The sequence below is a fragment of the Diceros bicornis genome, chromosome 14 (genome assembly GCF_020826845.1).
Source record: "Diceros bicornis minor isolate mBicDic1 chromosome 14, mDicBic1.mat.cur, whole genome shotgun sequence".
In the NCBI taxonomy this organism is placed as follows: Eukaryota; Metazoa; Chordata; class Mammalia; order Perissodactyla; family Rhinocerotidae; genus Diceros; species Diceros bicornis.
In genome coordinates, this window is record NC_080753.1 from 68662721 (window position 1) to 68674524 (window position 11804).

Consider the following 11804-nt stretch of genomic DNA (forward strand, 5'->3'; position numbering starts at 1 on the left):
TATGTCTCCAACTCCAAGAAATAACTTCATGCCCCATCTCCCTTACTTCCAGCTAGTAAGGATCACATAATTCCTAACAAAGTTTTGACACAGATTCCCAATTCGGGCATTCAGAACATATAGCACGTTGCTGTAGGCTAGCACATTCTCATTCAAAGTTGCAAGTTACTATGTAGGAACAAGTTTGTATAGGTATTTCAAAGATGCCCAGAACTGAGCTAAACTTGGTATGTGTCCAACTCCTAGAAATAACTTCATGCCCCATCTCCCTTACTTCCAGCTAGTAAGGATCACATAATTCCTAACAAAGTTTTGACACAGATTCCCAATTCGGGCATTCAGAACATATAGCACGTTGCTGTAGGCTAGCACATTCTCATTCAAAGTTGCAAGTTACTATGTAGGAACAAGTTTGTATAGGTATTTCAAAGATGCCCAGAACTGAGCTAAACTTGGTATGTCTCCAACTCCAAGAAATAACTTCATGCCCCATCTGCCTTACTTCCAGCTAGTAAGGATCACATAATTCCTAACAAAGTTTTGACACAGATTCCCAATTCGGGCATTCAGAACATATAGCACGTTGCTGTAGGCTAGCACATTCTCATTCAAAGTTGCAAGTTACTATGTAGGAACAAGTTTGTATAGGTATTTCAAAGATGCCCAGAACTGAGCTAAACTTGGTATGTGTCCAACTCCTAGAAATAACTTCATGCCCCATCTCCCTTACTTCCAGCTAGTAAGGATCACATAATTCCTAACAAAGTTTTGACACAGATTCCCAATTCGGGCATTCAGAACATATAGCACGTTGCTGTAGGCAAGCACAATCTCATTCAAAGTTGCAAGTTTCTATGTAGGAACAAGTTTGTATAGGTATTTCAAAGATGCCCAGAACTGAGCTAAACTTGGTATGTGTCCAACTCCTAGAAATAACTTCATGCCCCATCTCCCTTACTTCCAGCTAGTAAGGATCACATAATTCCTAACAAAGTTTTGACACAGATTCCCAATTCGGGAATTCAGAACATATAGCACGTTGCTGTAGGCAAGCACATTCTCATTCAAAGTTGCAAGTTACTATGTAGGAACAAGTTTGTATAGGTATTTCAAAGATGCCCAGAACTGAGCTAAACTTGGTATGTGTCCAACTCCTAGAAATAACTTCATGCCCCATCTCCCTTACTTCCAGCTAGTAAGGATCACATAATTCCTAACAAAGTTTTGACACAGATTCCCAATTCGGGCATTCAGAACATATAGCACGTTGCTGTAGGCAAGCAGATTCTCATTCAAAGATGCAAGTTACTATGTAGGAACAAGTTTGTATAGGTATTTCAAAGATGCCCAGAACTGAGCTAAACTTGGTATGTGTCCAACTCCTAGAAATAACTTCATGCCCCATCTCCCTTACTTCCAGCTAGTAAGGATCACATAATTCCTAACAAAGTTTTGACACAGATTGCCAATTCGGGCATTCAGAACATATAGCACGTTGCTGTAAGCAAGCAGATTCTCATTCAAAGATGCAAGTTACTATGTAGGAACAAGTTTGTATAGGTATTTCAAAGATGCCCAGAACTGAGCTAAACTTGGTATGTATCCAACTCCAAGAAATAACTTCATGCCCCATCTCCATTACTTCCAGCTAGTAAGGATCACATAATTCCTAACAAAGTTTTGACACAGATTCCCAATTCGGGCATTCAGAACATATAGCACGTTGCTGTAGGCAAGCACAATCTCATTCAAAGTTGCAAGTTTCTATGTAGGAACAAGTTTGTATAGGTATTTCAAAGATGCCCAGAACTGAGCTAAACTTGGTATGTGTCCAACTCCTAGAAATAACTTCATGCCCCATCTCCCTTACTTCCAGCTACTAAGGATCACATAATTCCTAACAAAGTTTTGACACAGATTCCCAATTCGGGCATTCAGAACATATAGCACGTTGCTGTAGGCAAGCACATTCTCATTAATGATGCAAGTTACTATGTAGGAACAAGTTTGTATAGGTATTTCAAAGATGCCCAGAACTGAGCTAAACTTGGTATGTGTCCAACTCCTAGAAATAACTTCATGCCCCATCTCCCTTACTTCCAGCTAGTAAGGATCACATAATTCCTAACAAAGTTTTGACACAGATTCCCAATTCGGGCATTCAGAACATATAGCACGTTGTTGTAAGCAAGCACATTCTCATTCAAAGATGCAAGTTACTACGTAGCAACAAGTTTGTATAGGTATTTCAAAGATGCCCAGAACTGAGCTAAACTTGGTATGTGTCCAACTCCTAGAAATAACTTCATGTCCCATCTCCCTTACTTCCAGCTAGTAAGGATCACATAATTCCTAACAAAGTTTTGACACAGATTCCCAATTCGGGCATTCAGAACATATAGCACGTTGCTGTAAGCAAGCACATTCTCATTCAAAGTTGCAAGTTACTATGTAGGAACACGTTTGTATAGGTATTTCAAAGATGCCCAGAACTGAGCTAAACTTGGTATGTGTCCAACTCCTAGAAATAACTTCATGCCCCATCCCCCTTACTTCCAGCTAGTAAGGATCACATAATTCCTAACAAAGTTTTGACACAGATTCCCAATTCGGGCATTCAGAACATATAGCACGTTGCTGTAAGCAAGCACATTCTCATTCAAAGTTGCAAGTTACTATGTAGGAACACGTTTGTATAGGTATTTCAAAGATGCCCAGAACTGAGCTAAACTTGGTATGTGTCCAACTCCTAGAAATAACTTCATGCCCCATCTCCCTTACTTCCAGCTAGTAAGGATCACATAATTCCTAACAAAGTTTTGACACAGATTCCCAATTCGGGCATTCAGAACATATAGCACGTTGCTGTAAGCAAGCACATTCTCATTCAAAGTTGCAAGTTACTATGTAGGAACAAGTTTGTATAGGTATTTCAAAGATGCCCAGAACTGAGCTAAACTTGGTATGTGTCCAACTCCTAGAAATAACTTCAGGCCCCATCTCCCTTACTTCCTGCTAGTAAGGATCACATAATTCCTAACAAAGTTTTGACACAGATTCCCAATTCGGGCATTCAGAACATATAGCACGTTGCTGTAGGCAAGCAGATTCTCATTCAAAGATGCAAGTTACTATGTAGGAACAAGTTTGTATAGGTATTTCAAAGATGCCCAGAACTGAGCTAAACTTGGTATGTGTCCAACTCCTAGAAATAACTTCATGCCCCATCTCCCTTACTTCCAGCTAGTAAGGATCACATAATTCCTAACAAAGTTTTGACACAGATTGCCAATTCGGGCATTCAGAACATATAGCACGTTGCTGTAAGCAAGCACATTCTCATTCAAAGATGCAAGTTACTATGTAGGAACAAGTTTGTATAGGTATTTCAAAGATGCCCAGAACTGAGCTAAACTTGGTATGTGTCCAACTCCTAGAAATAACTTCATGCCCCATCTCCCTTACTTCCAGCTAGTAAGGATCACATAATTCCTAACAAAGTTTTGACACAGATTCCCAATTCGGGAATTCAGAACATATAGCACGTTGCTGTAAGCAAGCAGATTCTCATTCAAAGATGCAAGTTACTATGTAGGAACAAGTTTGTATAGGTATTTCAAAGATGCCCAGAACTGAGCTAAACTTGGTATGTGTCCAACTCCTAGAAATAACTTCATGCCCCATCTCCCTTACTTCCAGCTAGTAAGGATCACATAATTCCTAACAAAGTTTTGACACAGATTCCCAATTCGGGCATTCAGAACATATAGCACGTTGCTGTAAGCAAGCACATTCTCATTAATGATGCAAGTTACTATGTAGCAACAAGTTTGTATAGGTATTTCAAAGATGCCCAGAACTGAGCTAAACTTGGTATGTGTCCAACTCCTAGAAATAACTTCATGCCCCATCTCCCTTACTTCCAGCTAGTAAGGATCACATAATTCCTAACAAAGTTTTGACACAGATTCCCAATTCGGGCATTCAGAACATATAGCACGTTGCTGTAAGCAAGCACATTCTCATTAATGATGCAAGTTACTATGTAGGAACAAGTTTGTATAGGTATTTCAAAGATGCCCAGAACTGAGCTAAACTTGGTATGTGTCCAACTCCTAGAAATAACTTCATGCCCCATCTCCCTTACTTCCAGCTAGTAAGGATCACATAATTCCTAACAAAGTTTTGACACAGATTCCCAATTCGGGCATTCAGAACATATAGCACGTTGCTGTAAGCAAGCAGATTCTCATTCAAAGATGCAAGTTACTATGTAGGAACAAGTTTGTATAGGTATTTCAAAGATGCCCAGAACTGAGCTAAACTTGGTATGTGTCCAAGTCCTAGAAATAACTTCATGCCCCATCTCCCTTACTTCCAGCTAGTAAGGATCACATAATTCCTAACAAAGTTTTGACACAGATTCCCAATTCGGGCATTCAGAACATATAGCACGTTGCTGTAAGCAAGCACATTCTCATTTAAAGTTGCAAGTTACTATGTAGGAACAAGTTTGTATAGGTATTTCAAAGATGCCCAGAACTGAGCTAAACTTGGTATGTGTCCAACTTCTAGAAATAACTTCATGCCCCATCTCCCTTACTTCCAGCTAGTAAGGATCACATAATTCCTAACAAAGTTTTGACACAGATTCCCAATTCGGGCATTCAGAACATATAGCACATTGCTGTAAGCAAGCACATTCTCATTCAAAGTTGCAAGTTACTATGTAGGAACAAGTTTGTATAGGTATTTCAAAGATGCCCAGAACTGAGCTAAACTTGGTATGTGTCCAACTCCTAGAAATAACTTCATGCCCCATCTCCCTTACTTCCAGCTAGTAAGGATCACATAATTCCTAACAAAGTTTTGACACAGATTCCCAATTCGGGCATTCAGAACATATAGCACGTTGCTGTAAGCAAGCACAATCTCATTCAAAGATGCAAGTTACTATGTAGGAACAAGTTTGTATAGGTATTTCAAAGATGCCCAGAACTGAGCTAAACTTGGTATGTGTCCAACTCCTAGAAATAACTTCATGCCCCATCTGCCTTACTTCCAGCTAGTAAGGATCACATAATTCCTAACAAAGTTTTGACACAGATTCCCAATTCGGGCATTCAGAACATATAGCACGTTGCTGTAAGCAAGCAGATTCTCATTCAAAGATGCAAGTTACTATGTAGGAACAAGTTTGTATAGGTATTTCAAAGATGCCCAGAACTGAGCTAAACTTGGTATGTGTCCAACTCCTAGAAATAACTTCATGCCCCATCTCCCTTACTTCCAGCTAGTAAGGATCACATAATTCCTAACAAAGTTTTGACACAGATTCCCAAATCGGGCATTCAGAACATATAGCACGTTGCTGCAAGCAAGCACATTCTCATTAATGATGCAAGTTACTATGTAGGAACAAGTTTGTATAGGTATTTCAAAGATGCCCAGAACTGAGCTAAACTTGGTATGTGTCCAACTCCTAGAAATAACTTCATGCCCCATCTCCCTTACTTCCAGCTAGTAAGGATCACATAATTCCTAACAAAGTTTTGACACAGATTCCCAATTCGGGCATTCAGAACATATAGCACGTTGTTGTAAGCAAGCACATTCTCATTCAAAGATGCAAGTTACTACGTAGCAACAAGTTTGTATAGGTATTTCAAAGATGCCCAGAACTGAGCTAAACTTGGTATGTGTCCAACTCCTAGAAATAACTTCATGTCCCATCTCCCTTACTTCCAGCTAGTAAGGATCACATAATTCCTAACAAAGTTTTGACACAGATTCCCAATTCGGGCATTCAGAACATATAGCACGTTGCTGTAAGCAAGCACATTCTCATTCAAAGTTGCAAGTTACTATGTAGGAACAAGTTTGTATAGGTATTTCAAAGATGCCCAGAACTGAGCTAAACTTGGTATGTGTCCAACTCCTAGAAATAACTTCATGCCCCATCTCCCTTACTTCCAGCTAGTAAGGATCACATAATTCCTAACAAAGTTTTGACACAGATTCCCAATTCGGGCATTCAGAACATATAGCACGTTGCTGTAAGCAAGCACATTCTCATTCAAAGTTGCAAGTTACTATGTAGGAACACGTTTGTATAGGTATTTCAAAGATGCCCAGAACTGAGCTAAACTTGGTATGTGTCCAACTCCTAGAAATAACTTCATGCCCCATCTCCCTTACTTCCAGCTAGTAAGGATCACATAATTCCTAACAAAGTTTTGACACAGATTCCCAATTCGGGCATTCAGAACATATAGCACGTTGCTGTAAGCAAGCACATTCTCATTCAAAGTTGCAAGTTACTATGTAGGAACAAGTTTGTATAGGTATTTCAAAGATGCCCAGAACTGAGCTAAACTTGGTATGTGTCCAACTCCTAGAAATAACTTCAGGCCCCATCTCCCTTACTTCCAGCTAGTAAGGATCACATAATTCCTAACAAAGTTTTGACACAGATTCCCAATTCGGGCATTCAGAACATATAGCACGTTGCTGTAGGCAAGCAGATTCTCATTCAAAGATGCAAGTTACTATGTAGGAACAAGTTTGTATAGGTATTTCAAAGATGCCCAGAACTGAGCTAAACTTGGTATGTGTCCAACTCCTAGAAATAACTTCATGCCCCATCTCCCTTACTTCCAGCTAGTAAGGATCACATAATTCCTAACAAAGTTTTGACACAGATTGCCAATTCGGGCATTCAGAACATATAGCACGTTGCTGTAAGCAAGCACATTCTCATTCAAAGATGCAAGTTACTATGAAGGAACAAGTTTGTATAGGTATTTCAAAGATGCCCAGAACTGAGCTAAACTTGGTATGTGTCCAACTCCTAGAAATAACTTCATGCCCCATCTCCCTTACTTCCAGCTAGTAAGGATCACATAATTCCTAACAAAGTTTTGACACAGATTCCCAATTCGGGAATTCAGAACATATAGCACGTTGCTGTAAGCAAGCAGATTCTCATTCAAAGATGCAAGTTACTATGTAGGAACAAGTTTGTATAGGTATTTCAAAGATGCCCAGAACTGAGCTAAACTTGGTATGTGTCCAACTCCTAGAAATAACTTCATGCCCCATCTCCCTTACTTCCAGCTAGTAAGGATCACATAATTCCTAACAAAGTTTTGACACAGATTCCCAATTCGGGCATTCAGAACATATAGCACGTTGCTGTAAGCAAGCACATTCTCATTAATGATGCAAGTTACTATGTAGGAACAAGTTTGTATAGGTATTTCAAAGATGCCCAGAACTGAGCTAAACTTGGTATGTGTCCAACTCCTAGAAATAACTTCATGCCCCATCTCCCTTACTTCCAGCTAGTAAGGATCACATAATTCCTAACAAAGTTTTGACACAGATTCCCAATTCGGGCATTCAGAACATATAGCACGTTGCTGTAAGCAAGCACAATCTCATTCAAAGATGCAAGTTACTATGTAGGAACAAGTTTGTATAGGTATTTCAAAGATGCCCAGAACTGAGCTAAACTTGGTATGTGTCCAACTCCTAGAAATAACTTCATGCCCCATCTGCCTTACTTCCAGCTAGTAAGGATCACATAATTCCTAACAAAGTTTTGACACAGATTCCCAATTCGGGCATTCAGAACATATAGCACGTTGCTGTAAGCAAGCAGATTCTCATTCAAAGATGCAAGTTACTATGTAGGAACAAGTTTGTATAGGTATTTCAAAGATGCCCAGAACTGAGCTAAACTTGGTATGTGTCCAACTCCTAGAAATAACTTCATGCCCCATCTCCCTTACTTCCAGCTAGTAAGGATCACATAATTCCTAACAAAGTTTTGACACAGATTCCCAAATCGGGCATTCAGAACATATAGCACGTTGCTGCAAGCAAGCACATTCTCATTAATGATGCAAGTTACTATGTAGGAACAAGTTTGTATAGGTATTTCAAAGATGCCCAGAACTGAGCTAAACTTGGTATGTGTCCAACTCCTAGAAATAACTTCATGCCCCATCTCCCTTACTTCCAGCTAGTAAGGATCACATAATTCCTAACAAAGTTTTGACACAGATTCCCAATTCGGGCATTCAGAACATATAGCACGTTGTTGTAAGCAAGCACATTCTCATTCAAAGATGCAAGTTACTACGTAGCAACAAGTTTGTATAGGTATTTCAAAGATGCCCAGAACTGAGCTAAACTTGGTATGTGTCCAACTCCTAGAAATAACTTCATGTCCCATCTCCCTTACTTCCAGCTAGTAAGGATCACATAATTCCTAACAAAGTTTTGACACAGATTCCCAATTCGGGCATTCAGAACATATAGCACGTTGCTGTAAGCAAGCACATTCTCATTCAAAGTTGCAAGTTACTATGTAGGAACAAGTTTGTATAGGTATTTCAAAGATGCCCAGAACTGAGCTAAACTTGGTATGTGTCCAACTCCTAGAAATAACTTCATGCCCCATCTCCCTTACTTCCAGCTAGTAAGGATCACATAATTCCTAACAAAGTTTTGACACAGATTCCCAATTCGGGCATTCAGAACATATAGCACGTTGCTGCAAGCAAGCACATTCTCATTCAAAGTTGCAAGTTACTATGTAGGAACACGTTTGTATAGGTATTTCAAAGATGCCCAGAACTGAGCTAAACTTGGTATGTGTCCAACTCCTAGAAATAACTTCATGCCCCATCTCCCTTACTTCCAGCTAGTAAGGATCACATAATTCCTAACAAAGTTTTGACACAGATTCCCAATTCGGGCATTCAGAACATATAGCACGTTGCTGTAAGCAAGCACATTCTCATTCAAAGTTGCAAGTTACTATGTAGGAACAAGTTTGTATAGGTATTTCAAAGATGCCCAGAACTGAGCTAAACTTGGTATGTGTCCAACTCCTAGAAATAACTTCAGGCCCCATCTCCCTTACTTCCAGCTAGTAAGGATCACATAATTCCTAACAAAGTTTTGACACAGATTCCCAATTCGGGCATTCAGAACATATAGCACGTTGCTGTAGGCAAGCAGATTCTCATTCAAAGATGCAAGTTACTATGTAGGAACAAGTTTGTATAGGTATTTCAAAGATGCCCAGAACTGAGCTAAACTTGGTATGTGTCCAACTCCTAGAAATAACTTCATGCCCCATCTCCCTTACTTCCAGCTAGTAAGGATCACATAATTCCTAACAAAGTTTTGACACAGATTGCCAATTCGGGCATTCAGAACATATAGCACGTTGCTGTAAGCAAGCACATTCTCATTCAAAGATGCAAGTTACTATGAAGGAACAAGTTTGTATAGGTATTTCAAAGATGCCCAGAACTGAGCTAAACTTGGTATGTGTCCAACTCCTATAAATAACTTCATGCCCCATCTCCCTTACTTCCAGCTAGTAAGGATCACATAATTCCTAACAAAGTTTTGACACAGATTCCCAATTCGGGAATTCAGAACATATAGCACGTTGCTGTAAGCAAGCAGATTCTCATTCAAAGATGCAAGTTACTATGTAGGAACAAGTTTGTATAGGTATTTCAAAGATGCCCAGAACTGAGCTAAACTTGGTATGTGTCCAACTCCTAGAAATAACTTCATGCCCCATCTCCCTTACTTCCAGCTAGTAAGGATCACATAATTCCTAACAAAGTTTTGACACAGATTCCCAATTCGGGCATTCAGAACATATAGCACGTTGCTGTAAGCAAGCACATTCTCATTAATGATGCAAGTTACTATGTAGGAACAAGTTTGTATAGGTATTTCAAAGATGCCCAGAACTGAGCTAAACTTGGTATGTGTCCAACTCCTAGAAATAACTTCATGCCCCATCTCCCTTACTTCCAGCTAGTAAGGATCACATAATTCCTAACAAAGTTTTGACACAGATTCCCAATTCGGGCATTCAGAACATATAGCACGTTGCTGTAAGCAAGCAGATTCTCATTCAAAGATGCAAGTTACTATGTAGGAACAAGTTTGTATAGGTATTTCAAAGATGCCCAGAACTGAGCTAAACTTGGTATGTGTCCAAGTCCTAGAAATAACTTCATGCCCCATCTCCCTTACTTCCAGCTAGTAAGGATCACATAATTCCTAACAAAGTTTTGACACAGATTCCCAATTCGGGCATTCAGAACATATAGCACGTTGCTGTAAGCAAGCACATTCTCATTTAAAGTTGCAAGTTACTATGTAGGAACAAGTTTGTATAGGTATTTCAAAGATGCCCAGAACTGAGCTAAACTTGGTATGTGTCCAACTTCTAGAAATAACTTCATGCCCCATCTCCCTTACTTCCAGCTAGTAAGGATCACATAATTCCTAACAAAGTTTTGACACAGATTCCCAATTCGGGCATTCAGAACATATAGCACGTTGCTGTAAGCAAGCACATTCTCATTCAAAGTTGCAAGTTACTATGTAGGAACAAGTTTGTATAGGTATTTCAAAGATGCCCAGAACTGAGCTAAACTTGGTATGTGTCCAACTCCTAGAAATAACTTCATGCCCCATCTCCCTTACTTCCAGCTAGTAAGGATCACATAATTCCTAACAAAGTTTTGACACAGATTCCCAATTCGGGCATTCAGAACATATAGCACGTTGCTGTAAGCAAGCACATTCTCATTAATGATGCAAGTTACTATGTAGGAACAAGTTTGTATAGGTATTTCAAAGATGCCCAGAACTGAGCTAAACTTGGTATGTGTCCAACTCCTAGAAATAACTTCATGCCCCATCTCCCTTACTTCCAGCTAGTAAGGATCACATAATTCCTAACAAAGTTTTGACACAGATTCCCAATTCGGGCATTCAGAACATATAGCACGTTGTTGTAAGCAAGCACATTCTCATTCAAAGATGCAAGTTACTACGTAGCAACAAGTTTGTATAGGTATTTCAAAGATGCCCAGAACTGAGCTAAACTTGGTATGTGTCCAACTCCTAGAAATAACTTCATGTCCCATCTCCCTTACTTCCAGCTAGTAAGGATCACATAATTCCTAACAAAGTTTTGACACAGATTCCCAATTCGGGCATTCAGAACATATAGCACGTTGCTGTAAGCAAGCACATTCTCATTCAAAGTTGCAAGTTACTATGTAGGAACACGTTTGTATAGGTATTTCAAAGATGCCCAGAACTGAGCTAAACTTGGTATGTGTCCAACTCCTAGAAATAACTTCATGCCCCATCTCCCTTACTTCCAGCTAGTAAGGATCACATAATTCCTAACAAAGTTTTGACACAGATTCCCAATTCGGGCATTCAGAACATATAGCACGTTGCTGTAAGCAAGCACATTCTCATTCAAAGTTGCAAGTTACTATGTAGGAACACGTTTGTATAGGTATTTCAAAGATGCCCAGAACTGAGCTAAACTTGGTATGTGTCCAACTCCTAGAAATAACTTCATGCCCCATCTCCCTTACTTCCAGCTAGTAAGGATCACATAATTCCTAACAAAGTTTTGACACAGATTCCCAATTCGGGCATTCAGAACATATAGCACGTTGCTGTAAGCAAGCACATTCTCATTCAAAGTTGCAAGTTACTATGTAGGAACAAGTTTGTATAGGTATTTCAAAGATGCCCAGAACTGAGCTAAACTTGGTATGTGTCCAACTCCTAGAAATAACTTCAGGCCCCATCTCCCTTACTTCCAGCTAGTAAGGATCACATAATTCCTAACAAAGTTTTGACACAGATTCCCAATTCGGGCATTCAGAACATATAGCACGTTGCTGTAAGCAAGCACATTCTCATTCAAAGATGCAAGTTACTATGTAGGAACAAGT